The sequence below is a fragment of the Rana temporaria genome, chromosome 6, assembly GCF_905171775.1.
Source record: "Rana temporaria chromosome 6, aRanTem1.1, whole genome shotgun sequence".
In the NCBI taxonomy this organism is placed as follows: domain Eukaryota; kingdom Metazoa; phylum Chordata; class Amphibia; order Anura; family Ranidae; genus Rana; species Rana temporaria.
The window spans coordinates 54,582,259-54,594,616 of NC_053494.1; positions in this window are offsets into that span (position 1 = coordinate 54,582,259).

A 12,358-nucleotide genomic window follows, 5' to 3' on the forward strand; every position below is an offset into this window, starting at 1 on the left:
GTTTCCTGGTCATGAACCCAAAATTGTGATGTTTTGTACCCCAAGCCACTTATCACTTTTGTCTTATGGCAAGGTGCTCCATCATGCTGGAAAAGCCATTGTCCATCACCAAACTGTTCTTGGATGGTTGGGAGAAGTTGGATGGGGTCGGAGGATTTTTTTTTTATTTTTTTTTTACCAATCTTTATTCGTGGCTGTGTTCTTGGGGAAAGTGATCCCTCTTCCTTGACTGAGAAGCAACGCCATGCATGAATGACCTCAGGATGCTTTTTACTGTTGGCATGACACAGGACTGATGGTAGCGCTCAACTTTTCTCAGGACAAGTTTTTATTTTCTAAATGCCCCTAACAATTGGAAGGGGATTCATCAGAGAAAATTACTTTACCCCCGTCCTCGGCTGTCCAATCTCTGTACCTTTTGCAGAATATCAGTCTGTCCCTGATGTTTTTCCTGGAGACAAGTGGCTTCTTTGCAGCCCTTCTTGATACCAGGCCATTCTCCAGAACTCTTAGCCTCACTGTGCATGCAGATGCACTCACAACTGCCTGCTGCAATTCCTGAGCAAACTCTACCTCGATCATGCAGATGAATCGACTATAGGAGACAGTCCTGGCACTTGGGCTTTCTTGGGCACCCTGAAGCCTTCCTCAACAATTGATCCTCTCCTTTTTTGAAGTTCTTGATGATGATTCTGTAAATGGTTGTTTAGGTGCAATCTTAGTAGCTGCAAAATCCTTGCCTGTAAACCTTTTTTTTTTTTTATATATGCAAAGTCATGATGACTGCATGTTTCCTTGCAGGTAACCATGGTTAACAGAGGAAGAACAATGATTTCAAGCACCAACCTCCTTTTTTAAAGCTTCCAGTCTGCTATTCTAGCTTGATAAGCATTAGTGATTTCCAGCCTCATCAACGCTGACACCTGTTAACAAGAGAATCACTGACCTGTCAGCTAGAACTTTTGTGGCGGGGCTCAAATGCAGTGGAAATGTTTTTTGTTTATTTTTTTGGATTAAAGTGGAGTTTATATCCCAACTTTTTTTTTTTTTCCATTATTGTGCTCATTGGACCTAAAAAAGAAAAAAAAAATGTTTTACTCATCTGGAAACGCCTGTTGCTATGTGGTCCCACGAAATCTGCCTTTGGAATCGCCTAGGATCCTGACATCTCCCTCTAATGCTCCTGAGAAATGTGTAATTTCCCAGGATGCAGTGCGCTACCCAATTATCACTCCCCATCCAAGACTTCCAGGAAGTAAGTGCTTGTGGGCTTCACAATGCCCACACGCAAAATGACAACGGTGTGGACATTGTTTATAAAACCATCTTTTTTGAATAACTATGCAGAGCGGCGGCGGATTGTAAAATAGTAAGTGACCGGATTTATATTAAAACGCATGATGAAAGGACATTTAATAAAAATGCTAATTGTGGTTGGAACCCCGCATTAAGTTCATTTATATGGCAAGGACGGACATTGCATGCCATCTTTCTCTTCATAACATTCTGGAGTATATGCAAATTGCCATCATAAAAACTGAGGCAGCAGACTTTGTGAAAATGACGGTTGAGTTCCTCCCTTGGAGGGAGGCGTGAGGTAGGCTCACTGGATATAGCTGTTAAGAATGCAGCCAATTATGTTTAGGGGTTTGTCTGCAAGAGGGTTTTAAGCATCTGTGAAATTAAGTGTTGCTAGGCCAAGTCTATTTTTTTTGCTTTGAGTTGTTCAAAGTGTCAGTAAAGTCCTCCATGTTTAGAATTTCATTATCTATAGATAACATAGAACTTTTGGAGGGAGGCAAGTCTTCGCCACATTTATCAGCTGGATAGTCGGAGAACATTTGTATTTCATATGGGGCTGTCCTTTTAAATTTAGAAGTCATTCCACTAGGTTATTGCTCAAGTATAGAGGTGAGTTGTTAACCACTTCCCGTCCGGAATACGTCATGACGTCCAAGGGGGAGATCTGAATGATGCCTGCAGCTACAGGCATCATTCAGATAACATTATTTTCTGCCCGCAATTCTGTGCACCATAAGAATGATCATAGCGGCAGTTCTGCCTCTTGATCGTTCTTAAAGGCGACCCCCCCACTGCCATACGGTACTTCTCCGCGCTCTCCCGTGCCATTGGGAAAAGCCGCGATCAGGGCTGGTAAGCATGAGATCGTTGATTGATTTTTTATTTTTATTTTCGATCTCATGTTTTCCAGCCGGGAGGATCACGATGGATTCTTATTACAAGGGATGTTTATATTCCTTGTAATAGGAATAAAAGTGATGGAATTTTTTTTTTTAAGTGTAAAAAAAAAAAAAAAAAAATTATTTTAAAGCTCCCCAGTCTGCGGTAGCTCACGCTCAGAAGCGAACACACAAGTCCCACTCACATATGTAAATGCCCTTCAAACCGCGCAAGCAACAGTTCTAACGCTATACCTCCTCCTATCTCTAAACTGGTAACCTATTAAAAGAAAAAAAATTAAAGCGTCGCCTATGGAGATTAAGTACCAAAGTTTGGCGCCATTCCATGAGTGTGTGCAATTTTAACGTGTAACATGTTTATCTATTTACCATAACATTTCACATTCTACAAAAAAAATGGGCTAACTTTATCATTTTGTTTAATTCATGAAAGTTTTTTTTTTTTTCAAAAAAAGCGCTTAAATCATTTTACCACGCAAGATAAAAAGTTGCAATGACTGACATTTTATTCCCTAGGGTGTCTGCTAAAAAAAAAAAATGTTTTGAGGGTTCTGAATTTTCTAGCAAAAAATATTATGATTTTTACCTGTAGGAGAGGAGTGGCAGAATAGGCCCGGTAAGGAAGTAGTTTGTCAGTGACATCTATCCAGAAAGATTGACATTTAGTGCATTTCCAAAAAAATTTAACACAGTGCCCCTTTCCTCACCACACTGCCAGCACTTATCTGAAACTTTAGGGAAAATATCTATGGAGTTGGGGTAGGTACCACCTAGTTAATCTCCTGGAGCTGATTATCCATAAATGATCTATGGGAGAAAAAATATTGTAATTTCTCTTTCGTTGGACACAGCAGTATAATCTTGACAGTAGGGTATTAGCCTTCTATTAGAGGATTAGGCAGAAACATGTTAATATGTTAAAACCTCATCAAAACTGTACAGTACCGACCAGGTGGGCGATCCCTGTACAACCGCTTTCCCTGCATGCAGCAGCTGTTTTTTTTCTGCCTAGCATAGAAGGACCTGGCTCTCTATTGGGACCATTGGTCTTGGAGATTTTTTTTTACTTTTTTCTACATTTTTGATCCTGAGATCTATCAACTGCCGGCTGGGTGACGGGCTGGATATCCTAGATCCTTGTAGTCCGGCCATCGAGCGTGAGCATGCCTTTAGCTATGCGCTGGGTCGACCACGACATGCCCCGTAGCTCCAGGGGTGGCCGGTAAGCTATATGCTCTGGGGCACACATGACCGGGCTACTTCTGTCCGTGTACCGTGGCCGACAGCTACCCCTGTCTGGAATGCGTCCAGCAGTCCTCGCAGGACGGGTAAGTAGCGTTGGGCTAGAGGTTGACCGATATTTCGGCCGATTTTGGCACTTTTTAATCGGCATTGGCCAATTTGTTTAAAAAAAAAACTATTTACTTCAGCGCGACTTGCATAAGTCATTGCAAGTTGCCTGAAGTTTCCCGTGGGGCAACTTGTCTCTGGGCAGCCTGCCAAGTTTGAGAAAATACAATGTTGCTACTTGTCAATGAACTGAACCATGTGTAGAAGTTCTCAGTTTCACCATTTAAAGACTAAATCTTTTCTGACACTTGATGCTTACAATTAAAAATCCTGTATTTTCTGCTAGAAAATCACTTGGAACCCCCAGACATTATATATCATTTTTTTTTTTTAGCAGAGATCCTAGTGAATAAAATGGTGGTTGTTGCAATATTTTATGTCACACAGTATTTGCGCAGCGGTCTTTCAAATGCAATTTTTTGGGAAAAAATACACTTTAATGAATAAAAAAAAAAAAAAAAAATATACAGTAAAGTTAGCCCGTGTTTTTTTTTTCTTCCCCCCCCCCCCCCCCCTCTCTTCGTCCAAAAGTTTTAATTACCTAAGTGCCTGCTTCCTGATTCCCTTATCGAAGATGGCCGGGGCAGCACCCGAGAGCGACATCGGCTTCGGGTGCCGACATCGCGGGCGCCCAGGACAGGTAAGTGACCATATGACAGCAGCTGCAGAATTTGTATTTTTTTTTGTGCGGAACTCCGCTGCTTTCACACTGGAGCGGGCAAGTGCTATTCGGCTGCTAGCGGGGCACTTATAACCCAGCTAGCGGCTGCTGAAGAGGTTAAATGCGCCCGTGTAGCACCGCTGCAGAAGCAATTTGCAGGCGCTTCGGCAGCAGTGCCCATTCATTTCAATGGGCAGGAGTAGTGGAGGCGCAGTATACACCACTCCAAAGATGCTGCTTGTAGGACTTTTGTTTTTACCATCCTGCCAGCGCACCGCCTCGGTGTGAAAGCCCTCGGGTGTTCACACTGAGACTGCAGGGGAGCCGTTTTGCAGGCACTTTACAGGTGCTATTTTTAGGCCAAAAGCGCCTGAAAAACACCCAGTGTGAAAGGGGTCCAACTGTTAGATTTTATGAGATGAAGGGGAATTATTTTTATTTTTTTTTAAATCGGCCTAACATATCTGCCCCAAAAAAATCGGCATCATATATCGGCCATCGGCCGCCGCAATTTCTAAATATCGGCATGGGAAAAACCCATATCAGTCGACCTCTAAGTTGCGCATTCCTGGGGAGATCGACTAGGGGGTCTCTCACTCTTCCTTTCTTCTTTCCCTCCTCTCCATGCTCTGTGATGGCTGGGCCTGCTGTGTACTGACCGGGGGGCTCCATGTCCTGGCTGGGGGCTCCGGGGTGTCCAGGTTTCGCTCTACATGTGGAGTGTTGTCTGGTGCCATGGGGGGGCCTCCGTGCTGAGGCCCAGCATGTTCACAGCCTTTTTTTATCTTTCCCTCAGGGAAACGTTCGGCCGCACCAGGCACCATTTTCTTGTAGCCGGTCTTAATGCTGTATAGGGACGGCAATTTTCTTGTATTCTGCATGCTTTTTTTTTTTTTTTTATAGGGGCGGCCATTTTCTTGTAGTCCTGGCTTAGTTTTTGCCTCTAGCTGTGAAAATGTCCCTTCTGAACAGCACAGAACACCTAGGGCACAGGAATACACCACAGCCACACAGGATATAGGGCATATGGGGAGAGTGGATGGCGGCGCTGTGCAGCACCTGGATCACATGACCCCTGCTCTGACATGTCAGAAGATGCGGACCGGAATCTTTTGGACAGTGCGGAAATGCTTTCTTGCTTGCTTCAGTGTCCGGGTCAGCGCAGAAAGGTGCTTGTTGGAGCACTTATCACCGCGTGCGGGATTCCCAATAAAATGGTGGCTACGGTGAGGGCATCCATTAAGGTGTCGGTCCCACAAGCCGACCCGCTCCCCTAAGATGTTTCCCCACCTAGCTTATTTGATAAATTGATATACTAAGAACGGGAACGGCCGCAGCATTCTAAAAAAAATTAATCGCATGGCAGTCCGTTATCCCTTTTTAGGAGGTGTCCTGAAAAAGCCCTGATGGGGGCCCCCGGTATCCAGGGAATTACCATGATTCTGGTGGAAGGGACCCCTATTTTTTAAGGACCCTGCAGACGGGTGGCCCGGTCCTTGTTCATGGTATTGGGGTCAGCATTGCGGCCACTGTTGGCCACGACCCTGGCATCACTGACGCTTCCTTAATGGGCAAAGATTTGCTGCACAGTGATTTGAATAGCAACAGTCTTCTCCTGTCTGCATGATAGCAGACCAGTTGGTGCATGGCCTTAAGTATGCCGTAATGCGCCTTAGATACAGCTCCCTGGATGTCCAGAACCATCAGTATCTGCGGTGGGGCTACGCCGCATGATTTGACTGAAATGCTGGTCTGCGGACCAGATGTCCAAGAAGGCTCTGGCGGATTGCTCTTCCAGGGTTAGGGGCTTTTGGAGCCTCGCTAGATGACATTATTAAAATGTCATTTGGGGTGAGAGCTCGGTCCTTTTTTCCACTCACAAGCGTTTTTTATCCATCCGCCGGGCCGGCATGTAAGTGTTCCCAGGCCCACAGGGTGCCCGCTGAGGTCTTGCTTCCGTCTGACTATGGGGTGAGGGGGGTCACCCTCGAGAGTTTGCAGCTCGGTGGACCTCCCTGCTTCTGACCAGTGGGTCTGTGGAATGGTGTCATTGGGGTACAAAATTGAGTTTCTCTCTTGTCCACCAAACTGATTTTTTTTCCCTCCAACCTTCATCTCCTTCCGAGCCGCCTTGTTTGGGGCAGTGCAGGACCTGCTGATGTGCAGGGTGATGGTGCCTGTGCCGGCACCAAAAAGGTTTCAGGGATTCAACTCCAATCTGTTTATAGTCCCAAAGATGGGAGGGATTGGTCCAGTCCTGGATCTCATGACCCTTAACAGCTTTGTGAAAGCACAAAGATTCAGGATGGAAGCAATTCGCTCTGTGGTCGCTGCACCTCATCCGGGGGATTTTTTTCTACCATCCTTGGACATCAAACACGCATTTGTTGCAGCCCCCATATGCGTCAGACATCAGAGGTTTCTGCGGTTTGCAGTCTGGGATGACCACTAAAGATAGTATCTCTCCTGTTTGGCCTGGTGTCGGCACCAGGAGTTTCTCCAAGGTGCTCATTCCGATCCTGGCCTTGCTGAGGCAGCAAGGGATCGCAATCATGGACTATTTTGTCGATCTCTGTCTGAGAGCAGCTTCCGCCTTAGATTTAGGGGAGGATGTGGAGATCGCCAGTCAGACTCTTTGGGAGTTTGGCTGGGTACTGAACCTCCAGAAGTCGGTGTTTGTGCCGACTCAATACCTGAGCTTGATTCTGTACTCCTCGGAGGCGAGAGCTTTTTCTCCCTTTTGAAAGTTGCAGACTCTTCAGGCTGCGGTAAAGCAGTGGACGTCAAGCAGGCGGTGGTCACTGCGCTATTGCATGCAAGTCCTGGGTTTCATGGTAGCTACCTTTTTGAGGCGGTACCGTGTGTTTTAATTCCACACTCGAGACTTGCAAACAGAGACCCTGTCAACATGGGACTCGTCTCCATTGTCCCTAGATTATTATATCCGGGTGAGCTGACTAGTCAGGGATTCCCTGATCTGGTGGCTGAGACTTCCGGCCCTTCTGTCCAGGAAGTCGCTTCTTTTTCACTGGACGGTCGGCTGCAGTCGGAGACACCTCTTACAGGAAATTTCCCTTCCTAGGGGTAGATTTCCTCTCACTTCCTGTTGTCTCCTTCCGTTTGAAAGTAGTGTTGTAATATGTTTGCCGATTTATGTGGGATGTTATAAATAGAGTTGTTTGTAAGTTGAATGTTTAAAAGTAGGGGCCTGCCGTATATACTCTGCAGAAATTTGGGCCTTAGGTGTTGGCGTTGCCACAACACTGTAAGCCCTCACAGTTAGTCTTGGTGGGCGCTGGAACACCCTGTTGTGAACTATTATATCAAAAATTGTAATTGCATGCCATTGTTCAACAGTGGTAGAAAAATTGGGCCTTTGGTGCTGGTGCCACAACACTGTAAATCCTCACAGTTACTCTTGGTGGGTGCTGGAACAGACCCTGCTGTGAAATATTAGATCAAAAATTGTAATTACACACCCCTGTTAAACAGGGGCAGAAAAATTGGGCCTTAGCCACTGGTGGCGGTGCCCAGAACCAAAAATGTTCTTACACGCTATCAGCATGATCATTGAGGAGGAAGAAGATAGTCACTCAGCATCAGCATAGGCAGCCTTGAAGGGATCTGACATTTAAAAAAAAAAATATTCGGTGCTTGGTAGCTGGTGATGATCCAAGCCTGATTCATTTTTATGAAGGTCAGTCGATCGACAGGCACACCCTGTAATCGGTTACAAAGCCTCCAGCAGCACTGAATGTGCGTTTCGAAAGAACGCTGGATGCAGGACAGGCCAGTAGCTCAATTGCATCCTGTGCAAGCTCTGGCCAGTGATCCATCCTCAAGACCCAGTAACCCAGAGGATTTTTGGTGGGAAAGGGGTCCAAGTCCAAACTTGCCCCTAAGTATTCCCGCACCATGTAAAACAGACGCTGGCGATGGTTGCTGGAACCGGTCATACCTTGGGGCTGCGGACTAAAAATTTGTCTGAACGCATCGGTCAGACGGCCACCTTCTCCACCGCTCCTTCTTTGACTGACCGAAGCCTCAGCAACAAGTTGTCCAGGACCAGGATTTTATAACCTCCCAGTCTCTGGGAACACGTTGCACAGACCTTTCTGCAAGGCCTCCCGAAGATATTTCATCCTCTGCTCCCTCTGAGACGCCAAGATAAGGTTAGCAACCTTACCCTTGTAACGTGGATCAAGGAGGGTTGTCAGCCAGTAATTATCCCTCTCCTTGATAGCACGAATACGAGGATTCTTCCGCAGGCTTTTTGCGGGATCTGGGAGGCCATGCAGCGTAGGTTTGCTGAGGCATTCGGTGCGGAGTCCTCTGAGTCACTGAGGATGACATGATCCGCAGCCACCTCCTCCCAGCCATGTACAAGTCCATGTGTTTCTTGGGACTGTAATTGATCCCTTGAAGACTGCTGCTGATGCTGAGTGCTAGGCTCCATCTCCATGCTGACACAATCCTCCTCTTTCCCCTCCTCCTTGTCCTCTTCCTGTGTGATAGGTGGGCAAGCAGGAACACTGTCTGAATAAAGGGGGCCTTGACAGGTAAGGAAGTCCTCTTCCTCCATCTGTTCTGCCTATAGTGCCCTGTCCATTATTCCATGCAGCGTTTGCTCCAACAGGTGGATAAGAGGGATAGTGTCACTGGTGCATGCACTGTCACTGCTCACCATCCTTGTGGTCTCTTTAAATGGTGACAGGACAGTGCATGCATCCCTGATCATGGCCCACTGGCGTGGGGAAAAAAAACAAGCTCCCCTGACCCTGTCCTGGTGCCATATTGGCACAGATACTCCTTGATGGCCCTCTGCTGCGTGTGCAGCCGCTGCAGCATGGCTAACGTAGAGTTCCACCTGGTGGGCATGTCACATATTAGGCGGTTCTTGGGCAGGTTGTATTCCTTTTGGAGGTCAGCCAGCCGAGCACTGGCATTATATGACCATCGGAAATGCACACAGAATTTCCTGGCCTGCTTCAGGACATCCTGTAAGCCCGGGTACCTGCCCAAGAACCGCTGCACCACCAAGTTAAGGACATGAGCAAAACAGGGCACATGGGTCAGTTGTCCCTGTCGGAGGGCGGAGAGGAGGTTGGTGCCATTGTCGCAAACCACCATTCCTGGCTTAAGCTGGCGTGGCGTCAACCACCTCTGAGCCTGCCCCTGCACAGCTGACAGAACCTCTGACCCAGTGTGGCTCCTGTCCCCCAAGCACACCAGCTCAAGCACTGCATGGCATCTTTTTGCCTGCGTACCTGCGTAGCCCCTTGAACACCTACCGAGCCCCGCTGGTTCCGAGGACAAATCGGCACAGAAAGAGGCCATGGAGGAAAAAGAAGAGGAGGGGGTGGAGGAGAGAGGTGTGTCAGAATCACCAGTACTAGCATTTTGGAGGCGTGGTGGCGGAACAACCTCCAACACTACTGTACCTTGTCCTGCATCCTTCCCAGTTGCCAGCAGAGTCGCCCATAGCGCCGTGAAAGATGGGTAACGTCCCTGTCTGCTGGACCATGAGCCAGCGGTAATATGCACCTTACCGCTGACCGTCCTGTCCAGCGAGGCATGGACATTGCCTTCCACATGCCGGTAGAGAGTCGATTCGCCTTCCGTGAGAAAAAGTGGCATTTGGGAACCTGCCACTGATGTACCGCACGTTCCACAAACTCACGGAAGGGGGCAGAGTCTACCAACTGAAAAGGCAGCAGTTGAAGTGCTAGCAATTTAGCCAAGCTAGCATTTAACTGCTGAGCATGTGGATGGCTGGGAGCGAACTTCTTTCGGCGCTGCAGCAGCTGGGGCAGGAAAATTTGCCTGGTACAATCTGACGTCAGTGTACCGATAGCAGATTGCCCGTAAGTACTTGGCTGTGACACACCTAATTCTACATCTTCATTCCTCTCAATGTAGGCTTCAGAGCAAATAGCAGCGGTCTGAACTGATGCACTCGTCTCAAAAAAGGCCCACACCAAAGAACTTTTGGAATGACGCGAAGAGACAGCAGCGCCCTGCACATGCCGAGCTCTGCGGTATGATGCAGTCAGTGTGCTGCCCTTAAGCTGGTCCCTGGAGGGCATCCTGCCTCGTTGGAGATGTGCCGCCTCCTCCTCTCTCCTATCAGGCACCCACGTGGAGTCCGTGACCTCATCATCCCCTCCCTCATCACTGTAGCAAACATGGCAGTATGCTGCAGCTGGGGGAACATGACTGCCAGATTGCTGTCCTTCTTGGGCACCCTCTCTCTCTGGGCTCACGTTACTGCCTTTCTCTAGCTGGGTACCATCATCGGAGCCTTCAAAACGCTGCGCATCCTCCTGCAGCATGTACCCAACACTGTGGACAAAGTACCCTGAGCCTGGGTGAGAGAGGATGAGGACGGCTTGGTCAGCCACTCGGCCAGCTGCCGAAAAAAAGGACAAGCGTGTCCCACGGCCATGTGCTGATGAGGATGCACCTTGTCCACGACCAGCACTGTTGCCTTTAGACGCAGAGCCTGCTTGCCCTCTTTTTTTGGCTTGTGACTCTCTGCCTCTCCTTGTCCTTCCAGACATATTAATGGCCTGCAGGGAGATGTAGCTGCGCAAAGCTGGGATGTATGTATGTGTGTATATATATATATATATATATATATATATATATATATATATATATATTATATACTGATTATACTGCATCTAGCAGAATCAACTGCCTGCTGTAGTATTTTTAGTAAGAGAACACCAGCAATTGTCTTCAGTTAGCTTTAGTTGCACACTGTGCAGAGGACACAGTACACCAAGTGAAAATATTTGCAGATCCCTGCCTGTGGTAATAGTATGAGAACACCAGCAATTGTAGTCAGGTAGCTTTAGGTGCACACTGTGCAAAGACACAGTACACTAACTGACAATACTTGCAGATCCCTGCCTGTGGTATTAGTATGAGAACACCAGAAATTGTAGTCGGGTAGCTTTAGGTGCACACTGTGCAGAGGACACAGTACACCATGTGAAAATACTTGCAGATCCCTGCCTGTGGTATTAGTATGAGAACACCAGCAATTGTAGTCAGGTAGCTTTAGGTGCACACTGTGCAAAGACACAGTACACTAACTGACAATACTTGCAGATCCCTGCCTGTGGTATTAATATGAGAACACCAGCAATTGTAGTCAGGTAGCTTTAGGTGCACACTGTGCAGAGGACACAGTACACCAAGTGAAAATACTTGCAGATCCCTGCCTGTGGTATTAGTATGGGAACACCAGCAATTCTAGTCAGGTAGCTTTAGGTGCACACTGTGCAAAGACACAGTACACTAACTGACAATACTTGCAGATCCCTGCCTGTGGTAATAGTATGAGAACACCAGCAATTGTAGTCAGGTAGCTTTAGGTGCACACTGTGCAGAGAACACAGTACACCAAGTGAAAATACCATTGGGTAGGGCAGCTTGGTGCTATGTAAAGCTACCGGATTCCCTTAAAAAAAAACATCCCTTTATAGCATGGGTCTTCAAACTACGGCCCTCCAGTTGTTCAGGAACTACAATTCCCATCATGCCTAGTCATGTCTGTGAATGTCAGTGTGTTACAATGCCTCATGGGATGTGTAGTTCTACAACAGCTGGAGGGCCGTAGTTTGAGGATCCCTGCTTTATAGGATCAACATTGTCTATAAGTGCTAAAACCTGCCAAAATCTACCAAAATCCTAAATAAGGTACTCTCCATTATACCCCGTATTGGGTAATCCAAGTTTTAGACCGGGGATGGAAGCAGGGGCCTTTCGGAGACTTCGAGAGAGGGGATATATCCAGGTATCAATTTTTTTGCAATCAGGTACATGGCCCACAATTGCGGCTTTGACGCAACCAGGGGGCCTATTTGAAAGAAAATACTGGCAAGCATTACAACTTCGACACTTCCTGGAGTCATTGGCTGGAGGGGTTGATTTTATATTGAGGGCTATAGGTTTGAAAATGTTCATTTTAAAGTTTAAAAGGGATCCATATTCCTTTACTAAATGTAGTATATTAGGAAGCGTGGTCAGGGGTTTAGAAACCAAGAAAACAAAGTAATCAGCGAAAGCGGATCTCGCTTGGCCCTGTTTACTTCTAGGCCGATATGGCAGGGGGTGGCCTGCGTGAACTGCCAGTCCT